Below are 13,555 nucleotides of genomic sequence, written 5' to 3'. Positions count from 1 at the left end.
TATTTCTTTGAGTGCACATACTTCCCCTGCGGACCTGTGTGTATGCAGGAGTGTGTGTGCCTGCGTTGACTTTAAAGTGTGTGTCAGTGTGAGTGACAACAGAGGGGCGGGGCAGCTTCGCTGGCAGCTGTGTCGCTGGGTGGGCCGTGGCCACGCCAGGGGTATTATAGGTTTGATTGGATTGCGGCTGGGGATTTGTGTATTTAAACTGAGATTACCAATGCGATCCTGCGTTTGAAAGGCAAATACACAGTAGGGAGGAGGAAAGCAAGTTCTGTCACTGCCCTGACCCCGCAACGTCAGTGATAGCATTAGCCCCCATCCATCTACTGGCGCTCGGGCTGCAGAGCTGGCGTCGCTTTAGCGCTCAGTCTGCCCCATTAAAAACCTCACCGGTCTAATCTGCCAGACCTTCGACTGAAAGCTTTAAAACATGTCAGTCTCAATAGCAGCAAGTACGTTGCTTCTGCTGCAGTATTAACAAGGGGGGGGGGGGGGGGGCACGAAACACAATGACATTGGATCAGAGAGAAGTGGGAGGATGGGGACCATGTGGACCCCCATGGAGGTGGACGGATTTGCGGTCATCTTCAGGCGGGTTGCTGGAGAAGGAATCAAAGGGCGGTTCCGTCCCGCTGGCAGAGGCTGTTCTGTTCGGCAGCAGACTGTGGTTCCGGAAGGAACCTAGGAGTAAAAACGTACACTGTGATGCTGTTGCCTTCAATATCCGTAATATTTCAAAAGACGTTGTGATAGAAATGTGTCTTTAACATTGTGTAGTTTGGAAACGCGAAGAGGCGTGAACCTGAGCTTCATCGTATTCCCAATGTCAATGCACACACCTAGCCACTGCTTCAACGTATTCCTGTGGGTTTTGGATGTATATGTGCTCTTCTCCTGTTCACTTCTTGGCAGTTGGATAAACTGTGAATTGGACACTAAGAAACTGGAAGGGAAAAAAATTAAATCTGTACTTTTACCAGACACTAGTCACATTGGATTTATCAAGACAGCCCAGTTTTCAGCTCTGAAAAACATGTGATGTCCTGGTGGAGAGAGATCAAATTAGCATAGCTCAAAACTCCCTCCTCCCCTGGCCTGTACCTTCACAAAACTCCCTCCTCCCCTGGCCTGTAACCCCACAACACTCCCTCCTCCCCTGGCCTGTTAACCCTCAACCATCCCTCCTCCCCTGGCCTGTTAACCCTCAACCATCCCTCCTCCCCTGGCCTGTTAACCCTCAACCATCCCTCCTCCCCTGGCCTGTTAACCCTCAACCATCCCTCCTCCCCTGGCCTGTTAACCCCTTTAACCATCCCTCCTCCCCTGGCCTGTAACCCCACAAAACTCCCTCCTCCCCTGGCCTGTAACCCCTCAACACTCCCTCCTCCCCTGGCCTGTAACCCCTCAACACTCCCTCCTCCCCTGGCCTGTAACCCGTGGGCTGTCCCCATCCTCATGTCCTCCATCCTGGACCCAGACCATTCCTGTCCGCCCTGCCTCTCCATAGGCAGCAACTGGTCCCTGCAGGTTCAGCCACTGATTAGCCATCAGGGGGGCCATACTGACCGGAGGCAGACAGACGCCATGCTGCCGAGCTGCTCGGCGTACGCATCCAGAGCAGCTTCTCGGCCGGGCTAGGGAGGCTACAGCAGCAGCTGCAGGTGTATAAGGATGGAGGAAGTCGCTTCGATTCACTGGAACACAGCACATCGCCTCTGAACAGCCAAAACAGTGTCCTTGATTCACTGGAATACAGCACATCGCCTCTGAACAGCCAAAACAGTGTCCTCCATTCACTGGAACACAGCACATCGCCTCTGAACAGCCAAAACAGTTCCTCGATTCACTGGAATACAGCACATCGCCTCTGAACAGCCAAAACAGTGTCCTCCATTCACTGGAATACAGCACATTGCCTCTGAACAGCCAAAACAGTGTCCTCCATTCACTGGAATACAGCACATCGCCTCTGAACAGCCAAAACAGTTCCTCGATTCACTGGAATACAGCACATCGCCTCTGAACAGCCAAAACAGTGTCCTCCATTCACTGGAATACAGCACATCGCCTCTGAACAGCCAAACGTGTCCTCCATTCACTGGAATACAGCACATCGCCTCTGAACAGACAAAAGTGTCCTTGATTCACTGGAATACAGCACATCGCCTCTGAACGGCCAAAACAGTGTCCTCCATTCACTGGAATACAGCACATCGCCTCTGAACAGCCAAAACAGTGTCCTCCATTCACTGGAATACAGCACATCGCCTCTGAACAGCCAAAACAGTTCCTCGATTCACTGGAATACAGCACATCGTCTCTGAACAGCCAAAACAGTGTCCTCCATTCACTGGAATACAGCACATCGCCTCTGAACAGCCAAACGTGTCCTCCATTCACTGGAATACAGCACATCGCCTCTGAACAGCCAAAACAGTGTCCTCCATTCACTGGAATACAGCACATCGCCTCTGAACAGCCAAAACAGTTCCTCGATTCACTGGAATACAGCACATCGTCTCTGAACAGCCAAAACAGTGTCCTCCATTCACTGGAATACAGCACATCGCCTCTGAACGGCCAAAACAGTGTCCTCGATTCACTGGAATACAGCACATCGCCTCTGAACGGCCAAAACAGTGTCCTTTGGAAATGTCATCCACAATGTGTAGATACACCTTAGAATATGTAGCGCTGACACCGCTCTACCCCCACCCCCTCTCACTCATTCTCCCACCTCATTTCTTCCCCTGTAGTCTCTCCCTGATTGGCTCCCCCTCCCTGGTCATCCAGTCATCTGCCTTGTCGTACTGACAGACATCAGTTCCGTGGGTTTGGACCAAACTGAGCGTGGAATCTGCACATCCCCCTACACCACTCATCTTTCCTCCCCCTATCGCATAACTGCTCTCACTCAACCCCACTTGCCTTTGCCTTTCTCTTGGACATAGACAAACACACACACACGCACACACACAAACACACGCACACACACAAACACACCCACAAACACACACCCATAAACACACACAGTCTCTCTCGCTTTCCCTGACATGGGGGAGGGCATTTGATCGATCCCATTTCAGCGGTACTGAAAAGAGGACGGCTCTTATCTGCTCAGGGCTGCAGATTACCTCCCCTGGCTTTCCGCTCAAACACATTTCCCTCCAAATCCTTCCTTTCACAGCCCACTCCTTACACACCGACACACACTGAGCCCAGACCCCTTCACTCTCTTTTCCCCCTCTTTTGCACCCACTTACAACAAAGGCCGTCAGCATTTTGGAGGTGACTCACCAAGGAGGTGCTCTGTCACAGAGGTGACTCACCAAGGAGGTGCTCTGTGACGGAGGTGACTCACCAAGGAGGTGCTCTGTGACAGAGGTGACTCACCAGGGAGGTGCTCTGTGACAGAGGTGACTCACCAAGGAGGTGCTCTGTGACAGAGGTGACTCACCAGGGAGGTGCTCTGTGACAGAGGTGACTCACCAGGGAGGTGCTCTGTGACAGAGGTGACTCACCAGGGAGGTGCTCTGTGACAGAGGTGACTCACCAGGGAGGTGCTCTGTGACGGAGGTGACTCACCAAGGAGGTGCTCTGTGACGGAGGTGACTCACCAGGGAGGTGCTCTGTGACGGAGGTGACTGTCAGTCCCGTCCTGGACCTCCATACCGTCACACAGAGAAAACGTCGGAGCTGGCATGGTTCTGATGAAGATCAGTTCGGACTGAAACGCCGTCAACCAATAAACGCGCGCGTCAGATCGCGGGAGCGTATGTCTGTTCTGCTCAGCAGAGAGGACAGGCCGATGAGCGCGAGAGAAAGACGGAGAGACGCCCAGAAGGTGCCAGCATGTCAGCGGGGGAGGCTGTGCCTCCCCCCGGGCCCGGGTCTAGTAGTGGAGGAGTAAAAATAGACCCTGGTGACTGGCTGTCAGCTGTGTCATAGTGGCAGCCTGAGAGAGGGCAATAGAACTGGGTTGGTGACTAAATGTTGCATGACAGCTGGTCCAGGGATGGAGACAGAAAAGAGAGGCCGTCACCTCCAAGGCAGCCAGCAATGTCGATCAAAAATAGGAAATAAGAATCTTAACAATGCGTGTTTTCTTGTTTTGCTAGTCTCTTTGTTTGCGGGTGGATCAGGGTTTTTTGTGTGCATTCGTATGGCTTCTGGATTTGTCATCCGAAACAGAGAGATCACTCACTGAAGCCGGAGTTTCTCTGGATTAGTGAACCAAAACTTATTCAGAGAATAATTATTGAAGCTACAGTGCTTGTGTACATAGGAATGTGTGGATTTGTGTTCTTGTGTGTTTAATATGCTCCAATATTCAACTTCAAATAAAAAACATACCCTCTAAATATTATCTTGCTTCCCATTAACCCCTGAACTGGAACTGACAATGTTCACTGCCAAGATGTTTCCTAACACGCTGTAGTCTGACCTCTGGGTTAGGGTTGTAGTCTGACCTCTGGGTTAGGGTTGTAGTCTGACCTCTGGGTTAGGGTTGTAGTCTGACCTCTGGGTTAGGGTTGTAGTCTGACCTCTGGGTTAGGGTTGTAGTCTGACCTCTGGGTTAGGGTTGTAGTCTGACCTCTGGGTTAGGGTTGTAGTCTGACCTCTGGGTTAGGGTTGTAGTCTGACCTCTGGGTTAGGGTTGTAGTCTGACCTCTGGGTTAGGGTTGTAGTCTGACCTCTGGGTTAGGGTTGTAGTCTGACCTCTGGGTTAGGGTTGTAGTCTGACCTCTGGGTTAGGGTTGACCTGTTCCAGCCACTTTTACCTCTAATTAACAAGTCTCTCTTTAGCCTAAAGCCAAAACTTCTACTGGACTAAAAACCCTTTCTGGGTCAGACCTTTGTCAGCTTGTCATGGTACGGTGAGCAGCAGCGCCACCGTTCCATACACCTTTAGTTCCCAACTCACATGAATGCATCCTGGACTTGTTGTGTCACATGTCTTCAATCATCATGCACACCAGGTCCCTATATACTCAACAGTATGTGTTTAAATGTTTCCCTTCTGCTCCCCACAGTATGGATCATTGTTGTTGTGTTTGGATGGCTTGTGTGTTGCCGTTTTATGCAAGTACCGTATATTGTTGCTTGCTTTCGTTTTGCTGCTGAAGTCAGCCTTTTCTTTCGTTGTTTTGTGCTCCGTGTTACTTCTGTTTAATTTAAAAGATCTACACCGACTACCTCTGCCTGCAACCTGGTTCCTTGCTCCCGCAACTCTGCACCATTCATTACACAGCTTGACAAACCCAAGTCTTCACAATGGAGAGAGAGATGGAGTGGAGTAAAGAGAGGGACAGAGAGAAACAGGAAGAATATTAGCAAAACACACAGTCCAAGAAAGAGATTAAAAGAGAGAGAAAGAGAGTAAGGGAAGAGAAAAGACCAGCCATTACCACGACGATGACATCTGGAGGATACATGAGTTATTTATGAGCATATTTGAGTCATTTTCAGGGTTAGAGATGCGACCATGTGTCACTAATCGCTGAGGGGAAAGTGGTGAATGACTTACAGTGATGTCCCCCCTTCTCTCTCCATCCCCTTTCTACTTGTCCAAAACTGAAAAACAGAGCCATATGTGTAGGCTAAGACAAATGACTTACTCTTTGATTTTCCTCCCGAAGCACTGAAGCACATAGCTGGACAGTTGGCGTTGGCAGCAGACACTGTCACGACAAGATGGCCGCTGGTTTCAAATGGTCCGGTGTAACGGAACTTCCTGGTCCGGTGGTATCTGATTCCATCTTACCGGCTGGACCTACTGGTGCCCAAAAAGAACAGCAGACCCACAGAAAGGGGACCAGAACAGTGGCTGATGTGCCATGTTGTTGCTCGGTCCTAAGCGGCCCTGGTTAGTCAGGAACGTGACAGACGAAATCTTCAGCTTGAGGAATCACTCAGGGCTCCTGGCGGGGTCGTCTTCAGGTCAAGTAGGTAGTTTACCTCCCTGTGACCTTCAGCTCGGGAACAGCTTTATTTGTCACTGTGAGTGGTGGCGTCTGGGGGAGGGTCGTGTGTGAGTCCTCCGTGGGGTAACTCTCCTCCCTCTCCCTCAGTTTTGCTTTGAATGTATTTGCACAGAAGGTGCGAAGTTATTATCAGACATGAGCTCACCCACGTGCAACAGAAGTCAAATATCTCCAGGGTGGCGGGGTTATATAAAGAAATCGAATCACTCCAATTTGTTTAATGTGCTGAGGTAATCTTTTTTTCCGGTTTTAAATACGAACATAAAATTTAAATTCAGCGAACAACCCCCACCTTCGGTCGTGGTTAAAACCATTTTATTTCTCTGTGGCTGGCTGTCGTCGACTGCTTGAATGCCGCGATGCGAGTCTGATTGGAGTGATAACGCTCGAGAACTACAGCAGAAGCCCTGAACAACCATTCTCCAGTTGTTGAGGCTATGCTGCTTGTATAAGCTTATGTTTTGGTTGTATGAATCTTTGTCCATCGATAACATTCAGTAATCAATTAATTGTTAATTTTCCTTCTCCCAGCTGACTTCTGGGCAGTCCGTGGTCAGAGAATGCTTGCAACGCCAAACGCCAGCGGGACTGCCAGAGTCGGTATTAATCCCGCTGAAGAATTAATTGCGGCCAGCAGGTCAAAGAAAAAAATAAAATGAAGTTGCTCTCGGTTCAGTGAAAATAGTTTTTCTAAAATAATGAATCTCAGGGTATATGCACATTGACCCGTGTTCTCTGTGCACCTGTCCAGATGTGCATGGAGACAATTTCTTGGTTATTTGTTTGACAACCAGTTGAAATCATTATGCTTGACTGTGTTCATGCCACATTAAAATACAATTTGTTTTTACCATTAACATCATTACCATCAGACCAAAAAAAAGGTATGTATATCGCAGGCAAAGAGAGACAGTGTGTATTCTCATCCTGCATTATGGCCTCTCTATAGTCCACTGCCTTCTCCGCTCCTCCATTTGCTCCAGACACACTGTGCAAACACGTAGGGTGTGAGGACTATATACTTAACACCTAACAGCTTGCAATGCGTGTGCGTGCGTGCGTGTGTGTGTGTGGAGGAGGTTGTGTGAAAGGTGACGAGTGAAATGTGACATGAGTGACTGGATAATTACTTGCTGCTAGGGGCACCTGCCACCTCCCCCAACTCTCTCCTCGGCCACCATCGGCACTAACAGGAGGCAGGAGGGGTTAGATGGAGGCAGGAGGAGGTGCAGATTGAGGCAGGAGGAGGTGCAGATGGAGGCAGGAGGGGGTGCAGATTGAGGCAGGAGGAGCAGTGTGCTGAGAACACTCTCTCATGGACAATAACTCCACTGAGGAATGGTTGCAACAGACCAGGACACTCCAATCTGTTCCCACTTTCTGTCTTTTCCACTGTCTTTTTCACTCTCTTTCTCTTTTTAATTCTCTCAATATTGCTTCTAGACTCTTCCCAATGTGACCCTACCCAAGGCCTTTTAACACTTTCTCTCTTATTATCCATTATTGATTGAATTCAATATATAACTTGTTGCAATGATTATTTCTCATCTGTCTGTGTTTTATATATCTGTATTTTTATTATTTCTCAATCAGTTAGTCACCAATGACAATGAGACCCTGGTCTCAAATACCTCTCTCAAATACCTCTCAAACTGGTCTCCGAAAAGTGAAATAAATTAAAATGAATCGTCTTCGTTTGCGTAGTGTTTCAGACAGGCATCCTAATTCCAATCAGAACTAGACTTTCTGTGTGAACACAGCCATGTTTCTCCCACTTCTCTCATTCCAAACACCTGTTTGTCTGCATATATCATCTACATTCAGCTCTCTGTAAATGCTCTCATTCTCCCCCATGCATGCAGACTGTACATGGCTATGGATGATGTGTGGTTTGGACAAAGCCTCCACCAATTGAGTGTTGTGCATCTATTCTGTCCCTCCTCCCCTGGCGATGTTCCTCTCGTCTCAACTCCCCCTTCTGCATGTGACATCAAAGCGTAGTGACGCCAAAAATGATATTTGAAAGGAACATAACATGGTGACCGTGGAGGAGATACGGAAATTCATTAGCAGACACCTAATGACAAGCAAGGAGATCAGCATTACAATGAAGGACAAATGATGGAGGGATGAAGGAGAGTGGAGGAAGAAAACGGTTCATCTTTCCTCCTATTCTCTCTCAACTCCCTCTCTGTCACACTCTTTGTCTTCCTCTCTCTCTCTCTGTCACACTCTTTGTCTTCCTCTCTCTCTCTGTCACACTCTTTGTCTCTATGGCGCTTTATCATTTTAACCTCCTCACCTCCTTCCCTCAGTCCTCCTTCCTCTCTGCCCTTCCTCTGACAAATGAAAAGCAAAATGAATACTGGAGTCGAAGAGAGGGAAGGTCCCTGACAATGAGGCAGTCATTCTCCTGCCTTCTCGACACGTGCATCATCAAGAAAATTACGCTTACAGGACTGAGTCCCAAAATAAGCACACAAAGTATAAAAAAAACCACACAAAAAAAAAGAACACAAATTCATTATATTAGACATTATCCAGAATACAAAGATGAGGAACTTTGGGTATAACTAAGTAACATTTTATGAAAATGTTGCTCAAGTCAGCCGTCTGTAGAGAGAGAGAGAAAAAGATAGAGAGAGAGAGAAAGAGAGAGAGAGAGAGAAAGAGAGAGAGAGAGCAACTAGCGATGGATCGAGTCTAACTTCTCCTGACACTAGAATCCTCGTCCTCCAGTTTTGGGGACCTGTTCACCCTCACACAGCAACACTAGAAGAGAAGAGACTGGGAGGAGAAAATCTCCTGGAGGCCCTCCGTCCCAATGAACCCTGTCCATCCCAACCTCATGCCTCTGTGTGTCGCCGCTACGCCGAAGCCAGCGGAATGGTAGCGCAGCGCGGTAACACCACACCGCGGTGATCTGTGCTGTCCATTCTCACTGTCAGATCTCGTCTGTTGCCCATCACAGACACGCCATCGCCCTCAGTCCAGCATCAAAACAGCCTCCCCCTTCACCCCCTCCGCGCTCCCCCCACAGGATTACCCCCACCCGCTTCGTCCGGAGGCCGTGATGCAGGGCCATCTGTAATCTGAAGGTTATGGTCCTCCGTGCTGCTCGCCGGCTGGAGCTCTGCGGAGGCGCCGTATCACCAGACTCTGACATCTGTTTGGCCGGGCTGCCACGGCACACCAGGCCTCGCTGCCAGCCAGCCCGGGCCGGATGAGGGGGGATGAGCACGCACTCACACGACCAGGGAGAAACGAGCCCAAAACGAGCTCACAGATGTTCACAGGGGAAACGCTCGAACGAGATCACAGTCGCACGTGTCGTGTTGTGAACATGCGCGGTGGCGCGGCAGAGATGAAAGAGGAACACCTAACAGCGATTTCCTGTCCGCGCGTCCGGCTGCACTCCCGTCTGCCTGCACATTTGTACACCTGCACGTTTGTCTGCCTGACTCTGTGCGGCTCTGAATGAAGAGGTGTTTGCATTTGCATGTGTGTGACTGCGTAAGTGGGAATCAACCTGGATTTCACTCAAAGGAACACTCCACCAGGGAATACAAAGGCCCCTGGCGATGCAGACTGGGGGAGGAGACATTAGGAAAACTGAAAGCCCTTTATGGCATCCCCTGTGGTTCTACACAGCCAGAGAAGGAGCAAAAGGAGGCGATGAAGTCAGAGAATGACAGTGCAAAACCCTAATGTATCCACTACTCCCCCGATGATGTCTGCTCCCCCACATAAAAGGGGTCGCTCCCTCTTTTCAAACAGTAAGGGAAAGCTTCAGTCCTCTTCCTCTTCCTCTTTTTGTTGTCGACACTGAAGAGTCTTTCTTGAAGTGGAAGTTTGGAGGGAGGTTAGGGGAGGAAGATGGATCCTGGCAGTCCGTCCCCACTTCTGTCGCCTCCCACGGCCCGACAGAGAAGCAGAAGGTAGCCACTTGTCATCGCTCACGATGCCTGACGCGTGACGCCGGAGAGAGGAAATGGAATCCATCAAAGAGTGACACAGAAAGTGTTTTGTTCCTGTTTTAGACTCCCAATAGAAGTATTTAAAGGGGCAATCTGGCATTCAAAGCATTTGAACAAAGCTCATATGGCCTTTAGCAGATAGATTCTTCAAAAATCACTGGCTACTCAGTGGCAATTTAGTTACACGTTTAAAGAACCAACCCAGGATTGCTCCTTAAAGTTCTGTCTCTTACCCAGAAAATCACCATACACCATATTACCTATAATAACTGAATAACCATTGTATTGACGATCAACATTTACAAAAGTGAATGTGTGAGAACTGAACAGCCAGATAGAACAGCAACTGACCTCCAGGTTCTGCGTCTACAGACATAACAGTTACTGACCTAAAGGTTCTGCATCTACAGACAGATAGAACAGCCACTGATGTCCAGGTACTACATCTAGAGACGGATAGAACAGCAACTGACCTCCAGGTACTGCATCTACAGACAGATAGAACAGCAACTGACCTCCAGGTACTGCATCTACAGACAGATAGAACAGCAACTGACCTCTAGGTTCTGCATCTACAGACAGATAGAACAGCCACTGATGTCCAGGTACTGCATCTACAGACAGACAGAACAGCAACTGACCTCCAGGTACTGCATCTACATACAAACTGGCCACAGACGGTGGTGTTTGGATACACACAGAGATGATTATTTATTCATTCTATGGAGATGAAGTCAGTCACCTCAAGTTACTTTACAGAATTGTACTCGTCCCTGACCTGGGAAAGAGACACTAGTGTTAAACAACTGACCCTGACCTGGGAAAGAGACGCTAGTGTTAAACAACTGACCCTGACCTGGGAAAGAGACGCTAGTGTTAAACAACTGACCCTGACCTGGGAAAGAGACGCTAGTGTTAAACAACTGACCCTGACCTGGGAAAGAGACGCTAGTGTTAAACAACTGACCCTGACCTAGGAAAAAGACGCTAGTGTTAAACAACTGACCCTGACCTGGGAAAGAGACGCTAGTGTTAAACAACTGACCCTGACCTGGGAAATGTTTTCTTTGTCACCCAGTGTGCCCCCATCCCCACAGACACACACACACACACACCCTCTTTGTTAACCTTTGCAGCGTCTCCCTGGATGTGAATAAACTCATTTGACAGGTAGGAATCGTTCTCCATCAATCTCTGAAAGGGAGAATGGCTAAACACATGGGGATTGGGTGCCCCCCTGTGGCCAAATCCACACACTGAAATCTGGAGTGAAGGTGGGCAACCGAACCCCTGCGCTACAAACGAAGGGGGCGGGGTTATGTTGGAGGGAAGAGATCATCATGTTGTCAGTCCCTCCTACTACTTTTATCTCTAATAGAACTTGAGAATAACAATCTTAATCATAAAAAAATTCACAACTAAATAAAGAAAGGACGTGTGTTTTGGTGATGGGTTAAGGTTAGGATTAGGGTTAAGGTTAGGATTAGGATGAAGTTATATATGTTTAGAGTTAGGGCTAGGTTATGAGGATATCTTTCAAGGATAAAGCACTAGTAAAGCTCTTAGTAAGACTGCAGGAACAAAATAATAATCATAATAAAGGAGAAGAGGAGAATCTGCGGAATCAGAAATCCCATCCCAAAATAAATGTCAGGATGAGATTTTCATCAAAGGGAAAAGGCAAAATCAGTGGAAACAGAACCAAATTCCCAAAGTAAATAGCTAAGCAGAGAAGTCCAGGTAAATAAATGGGTGATACAATCACTGAAGACCCCATTGGACAAACCAACATGTATTTAAATATGCTAATTATGTGCATAAGTAAAGTGCTTTTCAAGTGCTATTTAAAGTGCAAGTTGATGTGCTGGAACAGGATTCTGAAAATAAATCACCCAGAATATTTTCCTATAAACATGCATCAATCACAAGGATCCCAAACCAACCACAGCTCCCTGGCAAAACTATTCTACATTTAAAGCTGGATTAGGTAACATTCTGAAAATAATTCAAATCTGAGATTTAGCACCTTGAATTATTCCCTCTACATCCTTTTTCCCTCCAGCCTGAGTGATTGACAGCTGGGTTTCTCTTTCCTAATCACATGAAAGCGCATGTAGGCGACCTGATGAAATTTTTTAGACACAGCAAACCGAAAATGTATCAACATAGAACCAGCTAAATGCAATGGCAACAACATGAGTAAGAAACATTGGCTATCTAGTATTATATGTGTTTCTTTAGATTTTATGTAAATTGGGTTAAGTTAGACTAGCCAGTTTCATAACTGCATATCACATTATACATATTATTTTTACATGCCAGCTAGATACAGAATGTGTATAATACTGTTAAAAATCAATTCATCCTTTTCAATTCCCTAACGAATTCCCTAGCTGCATCCACTGGGAGCACAACTTTATGTTAAACAACCTGTGTAAAAATGCTCAAAATCTTTTGCCTGTCCAGAAAGAAAGCGCTAACACCATATTGAACTTTTTAGAGGTTTTTACTCCTAAAAGGAAGGTTAAGGAACACTGGGACTTAAGGAGACACCGCTTCATCTACCATGAGGAAAATGGATTTTCAGTTTAGATGAGAGGTTCAAGAATTTTAATAAGAATAACTTGCTAAGTCGCCAGAAGGATAGTGACTAGTAAAATGTGTGTTTGTTTATAATTCAGTGATTCGTTGCAGAAGGAGCGGAGACATTACTATCAGCATTATGCACATCTGAATTAGAGAAACAATTTCCAGTAAACTGTTTTCAGCATATGAAAAAAAGGTTTATTTCTCACCATTCCAAGCCGTGATAAGAACTGTGTATTACAAACAATGTCAACAGAACTATTTAGAGTCTACAGAGGGACCGAATTTGTAGAGGCTGGTTGTGGTGCCCATGGTGACCACCAGGACTTTGGCGGCTAGCTGGTCAGGAGGAAAAAGGCAGTACAACAAGGTTTTTCTATTACAGTTTTTTACAGTTGCTAGGACACATTTCCCATTCAAAACTCTTCACACAGTTCTCCAAACCAACTTTCAGCTCAGCACAGCAGTTCATTTCACTTTCCAAATGCACTAAAACTACCAAATCACTTCATACATCTCAAATCAACTAATTCTTCCAGAACACTAGCAAAGGTTGACAGACAACAAACACACTTTGTCACCCACAAAACAATGACCTAAAAAACACTAACAACAGGTAGCATTTTACAATGTTTTCTTGTGTAAAACAAGGACACATTATTTATAATTCACTGCAATATATGTTACTGGAATGAATCAGACATGATGCAGAAAGCCACAATATGTTTTATGTCTTATATACATTTGTATTATTATTATTTTTTTGTATTTGAGTAATTCCAAAATACAAGAATTTGTATACACACCATCCACTGATACAGATACAATAGTAATGCTAATCTACTCGGTCTTCTCCATTTGGCCACAGGATCTCATCCACATCACATCTTATGTCATCTAGGGCAATACACCTAGGAAAGAATCTTCTGGCATGCCTGATCCATCCCTGACATACTTCTGCTGATATGTCCAGGCATCCAGCATTCATTGCGTCCAGGTGGGATA

The 13,555-nt window shown here is 46.9% G+C and overlaps 1 long non-coding RNA gene across 1 annotated transcript; it reads right to left on the bottom strand.

Annotated features, from left to right (window-relative positions):
- Window positions 1–499: 499 nt before the first annotated feature.
- Window positions 500–4,921, bottom strand: LOC114840928. The gene is made up of 3 exons (XR_003782925.2): window positions 3,621–4,921; window positions 843–946; window positions 500–684 (listed from the first exon to the last, which is right to left on the bottom strand). It is a non-coding gene; the product is annotated as an uncharacterized LOC114840928 (long non-coding RNA).
- Between the last annotated feature and the right edge of the window lie 8,634 nt (window positions 4,922–13,555).

Source organism: Esox lucius, chromosome 15 (assembly GCF_011004845.1).
Source record: "Esox lucius isolate fEsoLuc1 chromosome 15, fEsoLuc1.pri, whole genome shotgun sequence".
In the NCBI taxonomy this organism is placed as follows: Eukaryota; Metazoa; Chordata; class Actinopteri; order Esociformes; family Esocidae; genus Esox; species Esox lucius.
Note: the sequence above shows the minus strand (reverse complement) of the source record. Positions and strands in the feature narration are given on the sequence as shown.